Consider the following 19,894-nt stretch of genomic DNA (forward strand, 5'->3'; position numbering starts at 1 on the left):
GGGTTCCTGCCTTGTTCGGTCTATTTTTACCCAATCTATGTCCTGTGGTGGTACCTTATCTTTCAGCCATGCTATTACCCTTTCATACTTTCGCATGACAATCTCGGATGGTCCATTAGTTCGAGCATCCCTCAATGGTTCAGCATTTGGCCATTCGACACTAGTCTTACAAGGGGTCCACAGATCAGATGGGACCACGATGTCAAACAACGTGTTCAAATCAATCCACAATACCTTCGAAATTTTAACAAACCTCTCTACCTGCTTATACCACTCTACTGGATTGTCCCGCAACTTCGGAAATGAGTTGGTAAATGCAGCTAAGTCTCCTCTACTCCAGGGCACATGTACATAATTTCCATTTGATATTTCTCGCAAAGGGAATGCCTCCATATGCATTACCCTTCCCTCTGGGGTCATCACATTTGTACTTCGTCTAACCGTGCCCTTTTTCGACCACCTTTCTTCCCATTTATCCAGTTCCCTCCACACTCTTATCCCTGATACCAGCTCTCTTATGTGTGTTTTTAATCCAGTAGTTCTCTTCTCATCTAGATCCTGGTCTGCGTACTGTAATCTGTGGTTACTCTGTAATGCCCTTGTCCTAGACAAATCCACGGCATATCTATCTGCCAAATCAGTCAGTTTCTCATGAAACGCTCTAGCTTTCCTAGTAATATCCTTTGCCATGAACAATAACTCATCCTGTTCATACAATTCTATCCTTTCCAAAGGCAATGTTCCATCTATTATCTCATCAACATCTGATTTTAAACTGGTAACATCAAGCCTTTTTGCCTTAATTTCAGCTTTCAAGACACTCAATTTAGCTCCTCCATCCGCATCTCTCCCATCCCAGCTCCGAGATCTACGTTTAGGTATTGGTGAGTTATAGGGAGTCCTCCCCTGTTCCCATCTCTCTAAGTCCCATGCCTTTCCATCTTCTCGGGGTGGGTGGTGAAACACTCCTTCACGCCTCATAGCCCCTCTCTCCCCATCCTGGCTAGTTTCACGGGATGCAGGGCAAGATGTTCCATTACTCCCTCTTTCTTCCTCATGCATCTGTGACCTCCGATCACTCGATGTATGACGTGACCTTTCACTGTTCCCTCTTTGCCAGTGCTGTACATTTTCCCCAGGTGCGTGTGAGTGATGAGTGCACCTAAACCTATCTCTGTACTCTTGCGTTCTTTGGTCTCCCTCTGTTTGCGTGAGGCGAGACACTTCCTCACACTCCATACTCCTCGTATTCTGTTCCTGCTGTTCTCTCTGATTTGTAGGACATGTAACTCCTCTATTCTCCTGACTTTGGCCTTCCCGCCCCTGACTGCTTTCGCTGGCCCCACAGTGAGATACAGTCCCGTTACCCCTGCTTTCCCACTCTGGTTCTGTTCTTGTCCTGTTACTTGGAGATACTATGGACCCGTCCCATTCCCTCAAATCAGCTCTTAACTCTGAATAGGATCTTGGCCGTGGTCCCCTTAGATCCATTGGTCCTCTCGGACCTCCCTGTTCTGAATTGGGACCGACAGTTGTGTCTAATGGGGTATTCCATGTTACCGATCCTGGCAACTGCTTCCATGCATTTGTCACGTTATTCCTCCTTTCCATCTCGATCCTTTCTCTATCCAATTGCCTTTGTTGTTCCCCCCTATCTCTCTCAGGGTTATAGATCGAAACTATGGGTCCTATGGTCACAGGCACTTGAAGAGCGTCTGGTAATCCCACAGACTCAGCCCTTTCGGTGGTTGGCGTTTTCTGCACCACAAACCTTCCCACTACACTCTGTACAGTGTTGTTTGGAGGTGTTTCTCCACTTTTGATAGGTGTCCATTCCGATATAGGGAGTGGTGTATATCCCTCTATGTCATTCCCATCTTCCCTTGCAAGCCCTCTATCTTCAATTTCCTCAACTCTCGGAGGTGGTCTATCCATTAACAATCTGTTTATCAGATTGTCCTCCGACTCGCTTTCCTCGTCTTCTTCCATGAGATTTCCTCCTCCTGACACCTCCCTCATCGGATACATTTTCTCCACCTCAATAGTCTGTACCCTCCAACGCTTTTCCTCCTCATCCCATTTGGAATCTCGCACTGCCCTTACCGATCGCGTCAGTCTTTGTTGACGCCTGTTCAAATTTCGGTCGTGTGCAGCCTTAATCCATGCATTAAGAGCCTCAAACTGTGTTGGTCTGGGCGAGGGTTTCAATGAGGACATGGTTGCTTTTAGCCGATGTAACACCTCTAATTTAAACGTCCCGTACCTCGGGAACTGCATTTCCTCATTCCCTTCCGTAAGCTTATTCCAAGCCCCAATCCACAATATGGTATGCAGCCCCACATTCGTTGCCATATAATGAGCTGGCGTACCCTCCGGCGGAGCCTCTTCCCCATAATAATGTTCACTTCGTTTACGTTTAAAAATCCCTTTCAAACACTTAAAACACTTCATGATTTCTCTTTTCTCCGCGTTCGTTTACTTCCTGATGACACTCCACCAATCTCAGCGCCGTTCTCACTAACTGGCCTATCCGTACGCGACTTTCCTCCGACGTCACTCTAGCCGCCCAACCAGAGCGCGGCTCTAGCTAACGTCACACCAACCGCTCAATCACAGCGCGGCTCTAGCCGACGTCACCCGTCCCCCTTCGCAGCAGTTCCCCTCCTTTCTCAGCTCGTCTCCTCGGTCATGCACGCGTCCCATTCATACTCTGAAAAATGATTACTTCCGTCCAAGCGATCACCTTTCTTGACTGTACGCCCACAGTCTTTCTGTAGTTGTCACCTTAACTTAGCGAAATATCTTTCCGTTTACTTCCAGACAATCGCCTTCTCCGATAGGTTACTCACACACAGTAACTTTCGACCAGCGTCCGTTACTCATACACTCACTCTTACACTCCCCCTATCTTGGATCCACGGCGGTCAATGGTACCTCGTGACCTCCGTACTATGGTCGACAACTACCCTGGATGTTCGATACACCCAAAACCACTTAAGCTCTGGCCTGAACTTAAGATTTCACCAGTTCACCCGTTTACCAGGTTACCAGGTTACCAGCTTACCAGGTTGCGCGCGCTCACAACCTTCTCTCATTCACACTACAGGCATTCAACTCCGCAAGACATTACAATACAAATACAACACAAAACACCGCAATCTGTTCACGCATGACCCTTTTTATACTCACTCTCCGATACTGCTGCTTTTCTCGCACCGTCTGCACCTTTCGGCACACGATTCTTCCGCTGCTCGTCTCTCGGCGTCTCGGGCCTTGGGGTAAACTAACCTCTCTAGATTACCTTCCTCAAGAAGATAACCATCCTCACTCTGCTACCAACTGCTAACGCGGGATTACTGGTTACTAGTTATCTTACCAAATCCCAACCTTGTCGACTGAATCGTTGGTACCTGTCGTTGAGTAAAAGGTAATCTTTATAATAAGTCAAACAATTAAGAACTTCCACCACTCTAAATGACCACTGACCAAATTTTAAGTTTCAAAGATTTAATATAAAGTCAAAGATAACTGAAGATACAAACTTCTCAAAATGAGATTCAAAAGGTAAATTGGTATCACTATAAACATAAACTTCTTGAGTAATCTAAGCCTGAAAAACAAAATAATAAGTACAATCTCGAAAACCATCAGGGTTGCCAAAATAGATACAAGTTGCAACCTCAAAGTCATTATAGAAAAGAAAAATTAAGGTTAGTCTGTCCCTACACTATACTAAGTGACATCCCTACTTAGCAAGATCTTAACCCTCTAGGTGTCAGCCGTGGTGACTTCCTAAGAAGATCACGCACTTCTCTTTGTCTCTTCCCTGATAATGGGTCTCTCCTGATCAGCCTATCTGCCTACCCATCCGCTTCCTTAGGCTCCCAAAATCATCTGCTCTGCTCTCCTCCCGGGTCTCTTTCCCTAATACCAAATCACATTTTCAATAGAAACGCCCCTTGGGACGCCCCTCACGTGGTACATCTTTGCGCGGCAAACTCCATGATGGTACTCTTGAAGACCCTCATTATAGTTGACCTTGGTTCCCAGGCTTCTTCTCCAGTGCGCTGATACCCCCTGAAATTCCTGGAAACTCCTACAGGCCTGCGCAAGGCGCCACTGAACAAAGTCCCTTTCATTCGAGCTGATTAGGACCCTCGCACCTGCATACAGCTCGTCCTGCAGTGGGCCTCAAATTCCAGACTCCACCATATCTTTAGTCGTAAAACACTCTCAAAGCTCTGTGCTGGACACCTCGCGACCTCTTCTCTAACGAGCACATGACGATTTAAACGACATGACATTATCTCCTCTGGCCTACTTGATTTACATGCAGCAGGTCCCTGCACTCTTAAAACGTTAACTTGATTTAAACAGCAAACATTCTTAACTAGCATACGTTTCTAAAATAACACATCTATAAAGCATATACTTTTAACCCTAAGTTCAATAGTACATTTGGAAGAACCATGTCAACCTTATCTCACATTAATTTAGCAGCACGTTCAGGTTTGCTGTGAATTGCCCTAAGGCCTACACAGTATACTGGATTTCAAAGTTACATTTAATTCGGACATGATTCTTTTAACATGAGAACATGAGGTTTTCACATATATTCCAACATTTCTACATTAATCTCACACCGTTATAATTATAGTTACTCTACTTAACATTCTATACCTTTCACTACTGAATATAAAACACTCTGTATATTTCACTCCTGGATATAAAACACTCGTGTGCAAAACATGTTTAAACTAACTACGTGCTTGTAAATATGGCGTACTTATACATTTTTTTTCAAACCTGTGCTCTCTCAGAAGACAATAGAGTGGTTTCGGACCAATTGTCTCTGACACTGGGTTTCTGCTCTAACATTCCAATGTTTGCCTTCTTGTTTTTCTTTATAATTTAGAGCAGTGGTTCTTAACCTGGGGTCAATGGACTCTGCTGGATCAGCAATACCTACTAAGGGGGTCTGCAACTGTTTAGAAAAATAGGTACATTTTTAGATTAATAAAGTATATAAACATAAAAATCAAAATGTAAAAATGAAAATGTTATAATGTTTTGTAAATGTGGATGAGTGAAATTGGAGCTTGAAACGAAGTTGGTATTACCTCTTGTAGTAGTTTAGTTTATTAGTCAATTAAAACCATAAACAAAATCACACGGTTAAAAAGTACATAACGAATACAAATTAAAATGGATATAAAACAGGTATGTCATACAGCTAGTACAACCTCGACTCTATACGCTACATACCATTTGCGTTCTTCAACTTTCCTTCTTAGAAATTTTAGTCAGGATACCAACACAAACCTATGCTACATAAAAAGTGACTAAACAGAAATTGTTTGTTACCCTAATGTATAAAAAGGCAAGCTTTTTGCACAGATAACTAAAATGTCTCTCAAGTACAATAATATATATAATTAAAATGCCTATAAGCATTTGAGGCTTATAGGCTTAAATGCCTATGAATACGGTGCCAGATGGACTATGAAACTGTAGTGAAGGATGATCAGGAATGTCGATTCTCCAATTATCATGCTGAGAGAATCTTGATTTCATTAAAGACAACGGAGGCTGACAATATGCAATAACTTTTATTACTCCCAGGACATGCAGCCCTTTAAAGTGTAACAACAAACATCATAAAGAAACATTCCATAGCAACAACAAAGCACCATGACGACCAGCAATCTTCCTCTTAGAGCTGCAAAGGAATAAAACAACTTCTTCCAAAAAACATGCTCCATAGATTCTTTTATAATTATGAAGATTCTGAAATGGAAGAAAGAAATTCATGGTAAAAAATGATAAAATAAAAAATAAAAGCAGGCAAGGATTAAAGATGTAAGACATCCTGCAAATATGAAAAACACAGAATAAACAAATCAACCACCAGGGAGTGGTGGGGGGATAATGTCAGCCTCCGTTGTCTTTAATGAAATCAAGATTCTCTCAGCATGATAATTAGAGAATCGACATTTCATTACAAGACCGGAGGCTACATTATGCATGTTTAAAGCTCTGTAAAGCCACATTACTTACATGTTCGACAGGTTTAAGATAAAAATTAACAAAAGTGGAGGCATCAGACCAATCTGCTGCCTTATGGATATCTAAAATAGAACCACCACTCCAAAAAACCTTGCTGGCCATAGCCCCTCGAGAAGAGTGAGCACCAAATTTGGATAAGTCAATGCCAGCTTCAAGCATAACAGTTCCCTAAGACCTTTAAATGACAGCTTCAAGCATAACAGTTCTCACCCATCTCGAAATTGTAGCAGAAGAGACTGCCAGAAAGGGTTTAACATACGAAATCAGTAACTGATTTTCATTTAAAGGTCTTAGAACACTCATCTTTTGCTCATATGCTTTGATACAGTTAACAACACAAAGCTTGGGACAATCCAAAAAGTAAGGATACAAAATATTTTCAGACATAGTTTTAGTTCTTTTCCAAATTTCAAACAACACACCATCAGGAGAATACATTTTATTACAAATGTCTAAAGCCTTAACATCAGAAACACGTCTAAAAGAAATCAGACAAAGGAGTGTAGCTAACTTAATAGACAGCTGTTTCTTGGAAAGAAAAAGGTTATCAGGCCATGAGGTAAAAAGATCAAAAACAAAGTTAACATTCCATAAAGAATTATACGTAGCCTTAGGAGGACGTTTGAGTCTTATACCTTTCATAACTCTACGAACTAGAGGATCAGTGCCAATAGAAAAATCATTTGATAGAGAGTGACCTGCAGAAATTGCAGATCTGTAACAATTAACTGTTCTATAAGAAAGTCCAGACCTAAAAAGATCTGCAAGAAAATTTGCCACTTCTACAGGAGGAGCAGCCACGGGATCCAAATCCCGTTCCAAGCACCAACTACACCACTTTTTTCCAGGAACCAATATATCTTCTCCTTGTTCCTGGAGCCCATGACTCATCCAAAAGATCTTTAGCCTCTCCTGAAAGGCCAGAGTATCTTCCCGAACCCCTGAAATCTTCCAGACAAGAAGGTCCATTTTGTCTTCTAAGAGAAGAGGATGAAATTCTCCGTCGGGACCCTGAAGAAGATCCAAACTCCCAGGGATAAGGCGAGGAAAGTCTATTGTTAACTCCATCACCCCTGGGAACCAAATCTGAGAATTCCAAAAGGGAGTAATTAGAACAGTTTGGCAAAGCTCTCTTCGAACTTTCAAGAGAACTCTCTGAATTAGGGCAAAGGGAGGGAAGGCATAGGAGATAAGGGACTTCCAAGGTTGGAGAAGACCGTCCACTGCTAAGGCTAAGGGGTCCGGCCTCCAACTGAAGAAACGATCTACCTGAAAGGTAAGTCTGCTTGCAAAAAGGTCTACTTCGAAAGGACCCCACAGCATTGAAATTTTCTGGAACACTGAAGGATTCAGTTTCAAGTCGCTGGAGTCTCTCAGGAACCTCGAATTCCAGTCCGCCCTCGTGTTTAGAAGACCCGGAATAAACTCGGCTCTCAGAGAAATCTTGTGATCCCAGCAGAAATACCAAATCTTCTCTGCAAGATCCGCTAGAGGTTTCGACCTTGCTCCCCCTAGCCGATTGATATAAGTAACGGCTGAGAAATTGTCTAGCTTTATCAGGACCACATTGTTTTGGAGGATAGACTTGAAGCTCATCAGGCCATTCAAGCACGCTAACATCTCTAGAGAATTTATGTGAAGGGTTAGCTCTTCTCTCGACCATTTCCCCCCAGTTTCCACCTCTCCAAGTCTGGCACCCCAACCAAGATTGCTCGCGTCGGATTCCAAGACAAAACTCGGGGAATTCCCGAAAATTGCCTTTCCATTCCAACTGTCTAAGTTGTTTCGCCACCATAGAAGGTCCTCTCGAGCATCTTGGGACAGGGGAACTACGTCTGATTACCAAAGACCCCTCCTCAGACCTGAAGCTTTGAGTCTCCGTAAGGCCCTGTAGTGAAGAGGGCCTGGAGAAATAGCTTGAATGGATGAAGATAAAAGACCCACTATTCTCGCTAATTCTCTCAAACTTACCTGGTCCTTGGATAAGACATAAGAAACTTCCTTCTTTATTTTTGTTAGTTTCTTCTTGGGAAGTTGTAACTGGGTTAGGGTTGTGTCCACCTGGAAACCTAGGAATTCCAGATTCTGTGAAGGCGTCTTAATAGACTTTTCCATGTTGATAATAAAGCCAAGACTCTCCAAGAGACTCACAGTCCAGTCCATGTGGGACAGGAGTTCCTCCTTGTTCTGGGACATCAGTAAGATGTCGTCTAGATAGATAATAAGGCGAACCCCTCTTCTTCTTAAAGAGGCGACTACAGGCCTGAGCACCTTGGTGAAACACCAAGGGGCCGAAGATAGGCCGAAAGGGTGACATTGGAACTGGTAAGTTACATTCCTCCAAACGAACCTCAGGAACTTCTGGGAAAAAGGATCCATAGGGATTGTAAAGTAAGCGTCCTTGAGATCCAATTTTATGAGCCAATCTCCTTTCTGAAGAAGATCCCTCAGGAGGTGTATACCCTCCATTTTGAAATGGCGATAAACAAGAAAAGAATTCAGTTCCTTCAGGTTTATTACAGGACGCCAACAACCCTTTTCCTTTTTCTTCACCAAGAAGATTGTACTCACAAAACCCTGACCAGAATTTTGGACGATGCGGATCGCACCTTTCTCTAACATTTGATTCACCTCTGCATCTACCAAAACTGACTGTTCTTGGTCTAGTGAAAGCTCCCTGGGTTGTTTGGCCTGAAAAGGAATCGATATGAAATCTATCTTGAATCCCCTCACAGTCTCCAAAACCCAAGCATCGTTTCAAAATAATCTGTCCCCCTTTTTTTTTTTCAACTTATAATCAAGTATTCCTTAATAAAAATGAAATCCGCTGAAAAGCGCCACTTAAAATAAACAAATCCAAGGGTTCAAGCCCCAAAAGGTCAGAAATGCGAGGGTAGGCAGCCGAAATCGTTACACGGAGGCAGAAGACAGGCATTTGGAAGAGCGCTGAGAGGGAGCGCGAGGACGAGTCCCGAGCTCTATTTACCTTCAAATTTTTGCTTTGCGGGTCACGGCAAGAGCAAAAAAGAGTCATTTTGGCCAAGCGGGTCACCTCCGTGTAACGGGAGGGACCCGAAAGTAGACCGCATAACACAGAGCCGGTCTGAGTCAGGAGACGCTCGGAGCCCGCCGAAGAATCACCGTCTGGCGTGAGAAATGGAAATGTACAGAAAAAAGATGCGAGATGAGAAGGGAAAAGGGTAGCGCCAGACAATAGAAAGAAAAAGAGAGAGAAGGACCCAACCGAAAATTGGAAGGGCGTCTCTTGTAAGATAGGGAAAAAAACTAACCTTATTAAATCTAGAATACAAAAGAAGTCAGATTTTCTTTTAAGGTAAAACTAACGACAAGAAACTATAAAAGGCTATGAAAAAGCACATCATTCTTGATAAAAAAAGAAAGTCATGAGAGACAAGAAGAAGTTGTACTTAACTGTCCGTGGGCAGCGAATAAAAGAGGAAGATTGCTGGTCGTCATGGTGCTTTGTTGTTGCTATGGAATGTTTCTTTATGATGTTTGTTGTTACACTTTAAAGGGTTGCATGTCCTGGGAGCAATAAAAGTTATTGCATAATGTAGCCTCCGGTCTTGTAATGAAATCCAGGTAGTTGTTGAAGAATATTTATTTGAAGTAAAATGGTACAGGATAGTAGTATATTCATTAAGTAAAAGTAAAGAAAATAATAACCCCACCAGGAGCAGGATGGTACCAGCTCAGCCCCATCTCTAAACTGAAATCATACTATTACATCATAATGATGTCAACATTCTACAGGGCTAGGCAGGAGACTATTTGGAAGGAAGTATAAAGTGCAGTCACTACACATCTTCCCCTTTAACAATATCAACAAAAACCTAACGCTTAAACAATGCAGTAAGAAGAAGACACAATAGAGAAGAATAAGAACAACACCAAAAGAAAGAACAACAAGAAAAGAACATCAAGAATGAGAATAGGAGAAAGCAATACAAGCATAAGGTGGAACAGGTATACAACACATGAACACAAAACTAGAAAACATGAATGAAACACTGCTAGGATGCACTGAGAAGGACAAGAACTAAGCCAGGAAGAAAGAAGAAAGATAAGCAAGGATGAAAGAAGGAAGACAGGACATCTTGTCCTTCAATGACAAAATAAGAAAGAGAAAGAGCAAAACAAAACGAAGAATGCACAGAAGGACTTAAGGTAACACGTATAAAAAAACGTTCAAGATACAGCGAGGCACACCAGTTGGCCATACTGGAATGGATGCATGAATCAAAGAACGCTGAATAATGAAAAGAAAAACAGAAAACAAATACAAGCAAGAAAATTACTCCAACAGGAGATCATAAGAGATCTCCAACACCTGAAAGTGATAAGAAGAAGAGTGAGGAAAAACCACACCCAAAAGGAGTAATAATCAAGAATGAATTAAAGTAATTGCCAGAAAAATGTCAGAATGAAAACTTTGCGCAAAATTGAACAGAACCTGGCATAACTTTAGAAGAACATAAAGTAACATGGGGTTCCGTGCACAGAACCACTGAGAAACACTCATGAGTGAAAATAATGCATGCATATGAAATTGCAGGAATCGACATCCTAACACAAGAAATTTCATAGAACTATGAGAAATGAAAAATATTCTAAATTATAATCAGTGAAGAAATACACAGTGCAACATCTTAAGCGCAGGTGCGAGAAAATTATGCAAATGTATGAGCATTCAAACAAGCATAGAAAATTCAAAGCATCTATAAATACTAAGAAATTGTGAAAAGATCGAAGTAACCTGTATGTGAAATCATATAATCAGTATGCATTATGAAATGAAAACACACTCGAATAACGAATAATTAATTTACATCACAGAACGTCTCTTTCAAAAATGATACGCTATATTAATTAATTATCATGTACATACTTGTAAATAGTGGTGAGTAGATAATCAAAGATATGAGGCAATTAACATATAAACATTGTTTTTAACATACACGGATAACATGAAAGAGGGTTAATTAATAATAAAGGAAATAATAACCCCACCAGGAGCAGGATGGTACCAGCTCAGCCCTAACTCTCAACTGAAATCATAGAGCTCTATAGCATACTATTACATCATGATGATGTCAACATTCCTCAGGGCTAGGCAGGAGACTATGGGGAAGGAAGTATGAAGTGCAGTCACTACAGAAACCCACTATTAAAAACAATTATACAAATATTCACGTCATTAAAAACACAGAAATTGATAAAGTAGTTATTTGAGTCTAATGGGTTAGGGAACTACTAGTTTTAGTTCCTAGCAGCCTGTCCTTCACAGTTACTGTCCATGCTCGGTTAACATTAAGGGTTTCCGAGTTATCACAATTTCAGGATTACATTTAGGGACCACCTCCAGATTACACCTCACATATCCTGTTAGCTGATCATTTTCTTAAAACAGATCAATAACTGAGTCAGTCTAATGTTCAGCATGGTGTTGATTGGGTCCATGGACTCCACCATGCATGCCTGCAGGACCTAATTCCTCGTTCAAGGAACTCCTGTCTTAATAGAACTCTTCATTGAACCATCAAAGAGGGACAAACACAGACGATGTGAAGCAGAGATTCAGGCCCCTGGTGGCATAGACAGCAAGACTGGTCTTCACTTTGACCGGACATCCTCCATTTTAGGATGAGGTCTAGCCTGGGTATTCTCCAAATCTTAGGGCCAAAACGACTGTTTGATCTTCTGGTGGTAAGGCACTGCTAGCAAGGCTGATTCCCTTAAAGTGGAATATGATTTAAACACCAGCCACCCGTGGCGAAGTTTTGACAGGGTATCTCTGTCTGCCATCCAACTTTGCAATTTTGTAGATTTATTTATGAGCTTCTTAAAGATTTGCCTAGAGATATTAGAGTTCCAAAGGTCACCCAGATCAAGCATCAGTTAGTCGACCTATCTCCTGAGTCGGAAAGCCGGGAGCGCTACTTGTTACTTGTTACATTTTTAAAATTTGATTGTCACTAAATTGCTGTGTGTTTTAACTCACCCGATAGGAAGCATTTACTTCAGGGCACTCGCTCGCCCCTCTCGGCCTGCGCAGCGGATCCTAGCGCTGACGCCAAGCCGCCCAAACACACCTCCTGACGCCTACCGGCAAGGACAGAGGCCACGCCCCTTTTTAGGCCACACCCACCTCATTCCCTTCCCTATCCCCTTCGTATAAATCATGTGCCTCGGCTGGAAGCGCAGCGGACGAGCGCAGCGGGAGCGCCGTTTGCGCGCCGAAGGCACGCCCAAGGTAAGCCGGTCTGCGACCGTCCGTGCCAGACTGAGCCCGAGGCCCAGGACCCCTGATTCAGTCACTCCCACACCTCTGAGGTACACCCAGGAAACCCTCCTTAACATCAGGGACTCTATTCCCACTCCCTGCTACGGCACTACCCCTCTAAAGGAGGGACAATCTTGCTGCTCAATCTGTCCCTACAGGCTGACACCTCGACTTCCTCAGAAACCTCGCTGGATCAGGATGGCCCTGCTTAATTGCAGATCACTCCCCAAACATCAAACCGAAACTAACATGCTGCTACAAAATTCGGAGCTCGAGATCCTCTTTCTCACCGAAACGTGGATTAATCCCAACTCAGAGCCGGACATAGTTCAAACACTACCTCCGGGCTATCTCATTAAACATCATGACAGATCCTCGGGGACTGGAGGTGGAATAGCGATTATCTATCGTGACTACCTATCCTGCCACTTCAAGGACAGCCCAATTCTGGACTGCGAAAACATTCTATTTTCAATCCACCTCCCCCCATCCACAACCCTATCAGGGATTCTAGTTTACCGCCCCCCAGGGCAGCAGAGACTCTTCTACAACTCCCTCGTGGAGTCCACATCCTCCCTTACCTGTTTATACCCCAATTTCACGGTCCTAGGAGACCTAAATCTCCATTTTGACGACCCCTCAAACAATATCGCCGAAGACCTAAAAAAAGATCTAGCCGCCCTTAACCTCCGTCTGAAAGGCAATCAGCCTACTCACTCAAAGGGCCACCTGCTAGACCCAATCTTTACCAACCTTTCCAGTCTTGTAGTGAACACCCCCCTACCTGTCCCCTGGTCAGACCACTTTGTAATCCCTTTTAAGCTCCAACTTTCGTCTGAAACCCCGGTTAAAGCCCTCCCCCAAGGACCATCCCGTCCGTGGCAAAAATTGGATACCGCCTCATGGACTCAAGCACTCGTCTCTACTACTCCGAGTCTGGACCCAGACCCCTCCAGAGCTGACACCCAACTCCGCAACTGGATCAGTCAATCCCTTGATGCCGTTCTCCCAGCCAAACCCCTCCCCAGTAAAAAGAGATCTCCTAAGTCCCCCTGGTACACTCAGGAACTGCGCGGACTAAGGAAAAAATGCAAAAAGCTCGAACGCCACTGGATAAGGGACTGGGCTACTGAAAGTAAGAACGAATACAGGTCTGCCCTCAGACAATAAGAAACCTGCATAAAAAACACCCAGGCATCCTTCTTCGAGCAAAAAATACAAGCTGCAGCCAACTCGGCCAAAGAAACTTACCGAATAGTACGTCTCCTTACTAAAACCCCAGATCCCCCACCCATGCCAGACCCCTCAGGCACCAGATGTAACCAGCTAGCTGAGTTCTTTTCTATAAAAATTAATAATATTCTCAAATCCCTCCCCTCTCCCAACACTCCCCCGCCCCCGTCACCACCCTCTCCGGCGCAGAGGCCCCCTGCCTCCAAACCTTCGCTCAGATTACCACAGAACTTTTCTTGACCACTTTACAATCAGTCAAGAGTGGGGCTCCATCGGATCCAGTTCCTATGAGTAAACTAAAACTGGTCGCCCCCACGGTCGCCCCCCCTCACTAATCTTATCAATGCTTCCCTGTCACTGGGTATAGTCCCAGACAACTGGAAAAAAGCCATAGTCAGGGCACTCCAAAAAAAAACCCACCTCGACCCTCTGGAACCATCAAACTTTAGACCCATCTCCCTCCTCCCAGCCGTCAGCAAAGTGGCCGAGCGTATTGTTAACCACCAACTTTCGCTCTTCCTAGAGTCCAACAAACTTCTGCGCCAATCCCAGACGGGGTTTAGACCAGGACAGGGAACAGACACCACTTTACTTGCAGTGGTCGAAGAGGCAAGAACCATCATAGACCAAGGAGGATCAGTGGCAGTGATCCTCCTTGATCTGAGTGCAGCCTTCGACACAGTGGACCATGCGATCCTCATCCATCGGCTCAGCATGGTAGGAGTTGCCGGCACTGCCCTGTCCTGGATCAAATCCTTCCTGGAAGGGAGAACCTTTCAAGTGTCTGATGGCACTGTCCAATCTAGAGCACTCCCGCTTCAGTGTGGTATCCCCCAGGGCTTATCCCTGAGCCCCACACTTTTTAACGTTTACATGTCCCCGTTGGAAGACATTACAACACCATTCGGCATAAAAACAGTTATGTACGCCGATGACACACAACTGGTGGTGTCAATTAACCAATCCAATAAATGCCTAGACAACCTGGCTGCCTGCTTAGAGAACATCTTCCAGTGGATGTGTGAATCACGTCTTAAACTGAACGGCGAGAAGTCCGAGATCCTCTTCCTGGGAAACCCTCACAAACTTCCCCCATCCCTCATATGGCCAGACTGTATGGGTTCCCCCCCACCCCCAAATCAGAGGTCAAGAGCCTTGGCATTTGGTTAGACCAAGACCTCAACTTTAAATCTCAGGCCAGAAAAACCGCAGGCACCTGCATTGGCCTTATCCAAACAGCTAGGAAGGTTCTCCATCTAATCCCCTTCCAATCTAGGAAGCTGCTCATGCAGGGCCTAGTAAACTCCAGACTGGACTACGGAAACGCCCTTTACTTGGGGGCCCCCGCCTCTGTCATTCACAGACTGCAATGCGCCCAAAACGCCGCGGCCAGAATTCTAACAGGGACCAAATCAAAATGCTCAGCGAAACCAGCTCTCAAAAGCCTGCACTGGCTGCCAGTTCAACAAAGGATCACTTTTAAGACTCTCTGCATCTCACACAAGATAATGCACGGTAGAGGTCCCTCGATCCTGAGCTCTCTTATCAAACCCCACCAGTCTAACAGGCAACTGAGATCAAACGCCCTCTCCTTGGCCAGCGTCCCTAGAATACATAAGACCCGTTCTGGAGGAAGACTGTTCTCTTATAACGCCCCAAAGCTATGGAACTCCCTGCCAATCTCCATCCGAAGAGAACACAACCTACTGGCCTTCCGTAGGCAACTCAAAACATGGCTCTTCCCATAGTTCTACCCCTCCCCTGGAAACATAGGTTGACCGATAGCGCTGGGACGCCCTAGGGTAGCTACGCGCTCTACAAATCCGTTTCCAAATTCCAAATCTTAATGCTGTTTTCTAAAAATGTCTTGTAAGCACAGTTGCCCCTTTGCAAGTTAATTTGAAATCAAATCAAACAAGCTTTATTCGACCAATAGTCATAAAAGCACATAAAAACATATATACTATTTTGTCAGACTAGATTTGCCAGAGTGTTTTCTGCTGCTGCTCGCAAGTTATAACATAGCTTTACAAACGCCGCCGGCCTAGTGAGTGTCTGTTTTGTAAGCAGAAATTCTAGCTGGATTTGCACCGGAGAAGACGACTTGGGGAGCCTAAAAATATGTTTATATGCTCTTATCATCAGTTTTTCTAACAAAAGAGCATCATCGCCCAACATAATCTCCATTCCATATGCAAGGGTTGGCAACAGTTTGGCTTTCAGTACTGATCCCATGGGCCTTAGATCGTGACTATTAATAGATCTGGACAGTGACGAGAAGCCATAATTAGAGGCCTGCGCTTTCACCCTAATCGCCTTCTTCTGGGAAACAAAGGAGGAATTTGCGTCTATTTTCACTCCTAGGTATACGTAAAGTTTGACCTCCTCAATTTTGTTTCTGTTAATAACCCATTTTCGATTTGTCTTGACGAGATGATTCCACACCATCACACTTGTTATTGAAAAATTTATTTCCAGGCCGTTCTTTTCAGTGTAAGCTCCGAGAGTGTTGAGCAGTCTTTGGAGTCCTATTCGTGTGTTGCTGAACAACACCAGGTCATCTGCATAGAGGATATGTGACAATTGTTTACCTCCTACAGACGGAGTGTGGGCAATCTGTTTGTCAAGCTCAGTGGAAAGATCTGCCAAAAATAGGTTAAAAAGGAAGGGGGCTAGGACACAGCCCTGTTTTACACCTAAAGTTGTTTGGACCTTCCTTGATACGCAAGAGCCGTCTCCGATTTTGATTTTGACCAAGGTGTCGGAATAGACAAGTCTAATTGCTTGTGGGATGCTCAATGAGATGTCCTATTGCTGAAGCTTAGCCCAGAATGTGTCCCGAGAGACACCATCAAAAGCTGCTTTAAAATCAACAAAGCACAAGTAAAGAGGTGTCCTGGTTGCTTTCGCTCTATTCCTGATTAGACTCAGAGTCATAAGAGTGGTTAAAGTACTTTGGCCCCTTTGGAAGCCAGTTTGATTTAGGGGAATTCTTTCATTGCAATGCACCCAGAATTCCAGATCGTGGAGTATTAACGTTGAAAAATATTTTAACTCAACATCCATCAATGCTATTAGCCTGTAGTTGTTAGGCGAACAGGCCAGGCCTTTTTTGAAAATTCGGATGAAGAATGGAGCCCATCCAGCTATCGGGAATAATGTTGTTTTCCAAAATGAAATTGAACATTGATGCTAGAAAAACAGCCCATTTTTGGGAAGATGTTTGAATAAAGCCTGTGGTAACCCATTTGGACCTAGGGCACAGTCGGCCCGGGACTTTTTGATGACCATCTCTACTTCAGCTGCTGTGATTTTCCGCTGTACCACAGTGGTTTTATTTGGGCAGAATGTACTAACGGGATGAATCAAATCCCTCTTGAAATGTGACTTTAAATAATTTACCCAGTCTGTCTCAAGGATATTGGCATTATTTGGAGCTGCAGAGCCTTTCTCGTTCCGATTTATTATATACCAAAATCTTTTTGACTCATGCGTTTTGGAGGCATGTTGTAACTGGGCCCATAGTGTTTCCTGTTTTGCTTGTTTGTACTTCCAGATCTCTTTTTTTAGCTGTCGGCTTTCATTGCGGAACTGTTATAGTAGGTAAGGGTCTCCTGGATGTTGGCGTACTTGCCGAAAGAGTCTGCCTGTTTCCTTTCTCATGTTCCAAATTTGAACAGGCAGAATTAACCATTTGCCATAATCAAGTCGAATTCCCTTCCTGTGACTCCTCTCATTCTGGGTTTTAGTCATATTATAAGCGCAGGTCTCCCAAGTCGCTATTGATTGAGCTCACATTGGGCTAGGTTTTGTAGGCTTGTGACCCAGTCCTGCGCTAATGGCTTGATGAAGCCAGGGCTCCACTTCAGACGTTTCAGATTTTCTCCCAAAAATGTACGAAAAGCCTCAAGTTTGCCCAGGGATGTGTTCCCCTTGATTACTTGAGGGTTGGGGTCACTTTCCACGTGATGACATATCCTATAATCACAGACCTGATGGTAAAGGGGCATTAAAACAAGGGTATAGTTTATGATTGAGACTGTGTCACCACAAACCCTTGACCAGCCAGGTGGAATATCAGATGGTTTTCGGCCATTTAATACCAGCAGGCCCAATAGTTCACAGGCTTTTATGAGTTCCTCACCTGAGTTGTCCCTCCGTAAGATTGATGGCATTGCTTTTTCTGGGAGGGGGCCACTGCGTCGCTATGTTCTTCGGAAGGAAAAAAAAAGGTTGAGGTTAAAGTCACCTGAAACTAGCCATTGTGCCTTGTTGTGGCTATCTTTTAACTGGGATAGATGAGCTGCTATTCTCCTGGAAGATGTGGGTTTCTGCTTTGGATTGATGGACGGATTTACAAAGATAATTGATTCTTTGTGGTTACGGTCCCGACCTTCCAGATTTATTACAGGCATATTTGGGTCGTTCACATACACTTCCACCGTTTCAAGAATTATGTTTGTATTTATATAAAATGCCAGACCACCTTTTGCCCTCCCATATTCACTCTTTCTTTCAGCTAATTTTGTGTATTCCTTGTAGCCAATGAGAGGGATAGACGACTGCGCCCAAGTTTCCTGGAACATTAAGACATAAAAGATTCGCAGGAAACCGGTCAGTCTTGGGCATTCGCCGGCTTGAGACAGTGGTATTAGCTTGATTTGTGGGAATAGTTCAAGTACAACAAACAGAATCTGGTAAGACTGGTGGCGTCAACTGAAGCACTGGTATACGCTGAGAAAAAGAGAGCATACATCAGGAGCAAACAAGACAAAATTATATGCAAAATACTAGCATATCACTTCATCTTTAAGAAATAAAACCATATATTGAAAAGCTCAAACCTTCCCATTAACTTACTTGCATTTTTTATTTGTGAATTAAATACATTTTTGATATTTGTTTGTTTGTGAATTAAGTATGTTTTAATTTGTGTATCTATTTGATGTATACTTGTTTTGTATGATTGTATATTGTTTTAAGGTTGAAATTGTAGCAATTGCTTAGGTAGGTGTTCCCAGCTTCCAGTAGTGAATCATTGGGGGTCCACAGAAGGCAAAATCTCAAGAATCTCTGAGTTAGAGCTTTCTGTCCTCAGCGGGTAGAATGTTCTAATAATATCACAGTTCATTTGCCTCTGGCTATACTGGTTGGCCTATGTTCTCATGAAAGGTCTTTACTTGAAACTTGATCCTATAAAGCTGACAGGGGTCATTTAGGGACCGGTATTGCCCCCAGCAGTGGGCCATAAAGTATTAATTGCAAAAGAGCTATCTTTCACCATTCCTACTTTACCAAAAAGTGCAAGAACAAAAAATCCATAAAACCTCTACTAGAACATGTATGTGTGCATTTTAAGAAAGCTTATCCTTTTACATAAGGTAGTGAGTCCTAGTAGTGTAAGTTACATAGGATCCATGCAATTGACCTTTTTTTGTCAACGCATTTCTACAACAGCTGGCATACGAGCATTCCTTAAATGGTGAAAGGGAGGCCTATATACACTGTAAGACAGTTCTGTATGTTTAACTACATAACAATCAATAACTAGTTCATGGGTTAGGATGAGGCAGGCAAAATACTCTGCTATTGGGGTTATCGTGAACTCCCCTGATTACTGATCAGTAATTTTGTTTCCCCATCACAGTACTGGTACAGCTTCATCAGTAAAAAGGGACGGGTCTGTCGCAGTGTCTTTGGCAATAGGTCAGGAAGAGAAGTATGTCAGACCATTGGCCATGGGACAGAAGAGACCTACAAGGAGAAGTGAAAACATGCAGAAAAATGCTGTGAATTTGAGGTCTGGCGAGACCTCACAAGTTAGTACTGGAATAAGTAAAATAAGCCACTGCGTAAGGAAGATTTGAACCCACAGGATTTGTGGTAATCCAGATTTGACCTTTGACATTTATTTTTTATCATATTGGGCTTCAGAGTTGGGTGTGAACACCGCGTTTCACACTTCTTTTACCCGCTGACACTTCAACAGGAAAAAATTGCCAAATTGTGCACAAGGAATATGGCCTGGAATGGGAGAAAAACATGTCTGAATTCGTGTGAAAAGTTTGATTGACCTTTCTTCCTGATACTTGCCATACAGAGATGCTGACATGTAGTCCAATGCTGACAACCTGGGTTCTTAGATAGTCTAGTCAATTTTATGACCCCATTTATGTTCAGATCTCTCCCTGGGTTAATGCCAACTTTGATCCAGTGCTGGCAGGCCCATGGAAAACAGATGACCGTGCCATCATGTTGTCATTGTGAAGTGCTGCTTGAGTGGTCGATGCA

Source organism: Lissotriton helveticus, chromosome 9 (assembly GCF_964261635.1).
Source record: "Lissotriton helveticus chromosome 9, aLisHel1.1, whole genome shotgun sequence".
NCBI lineage: Eukaryota > Metazoa > Chordata > Amphibia > Caudata > Salamandridae > Lissotriton > Lissotriton helveticus.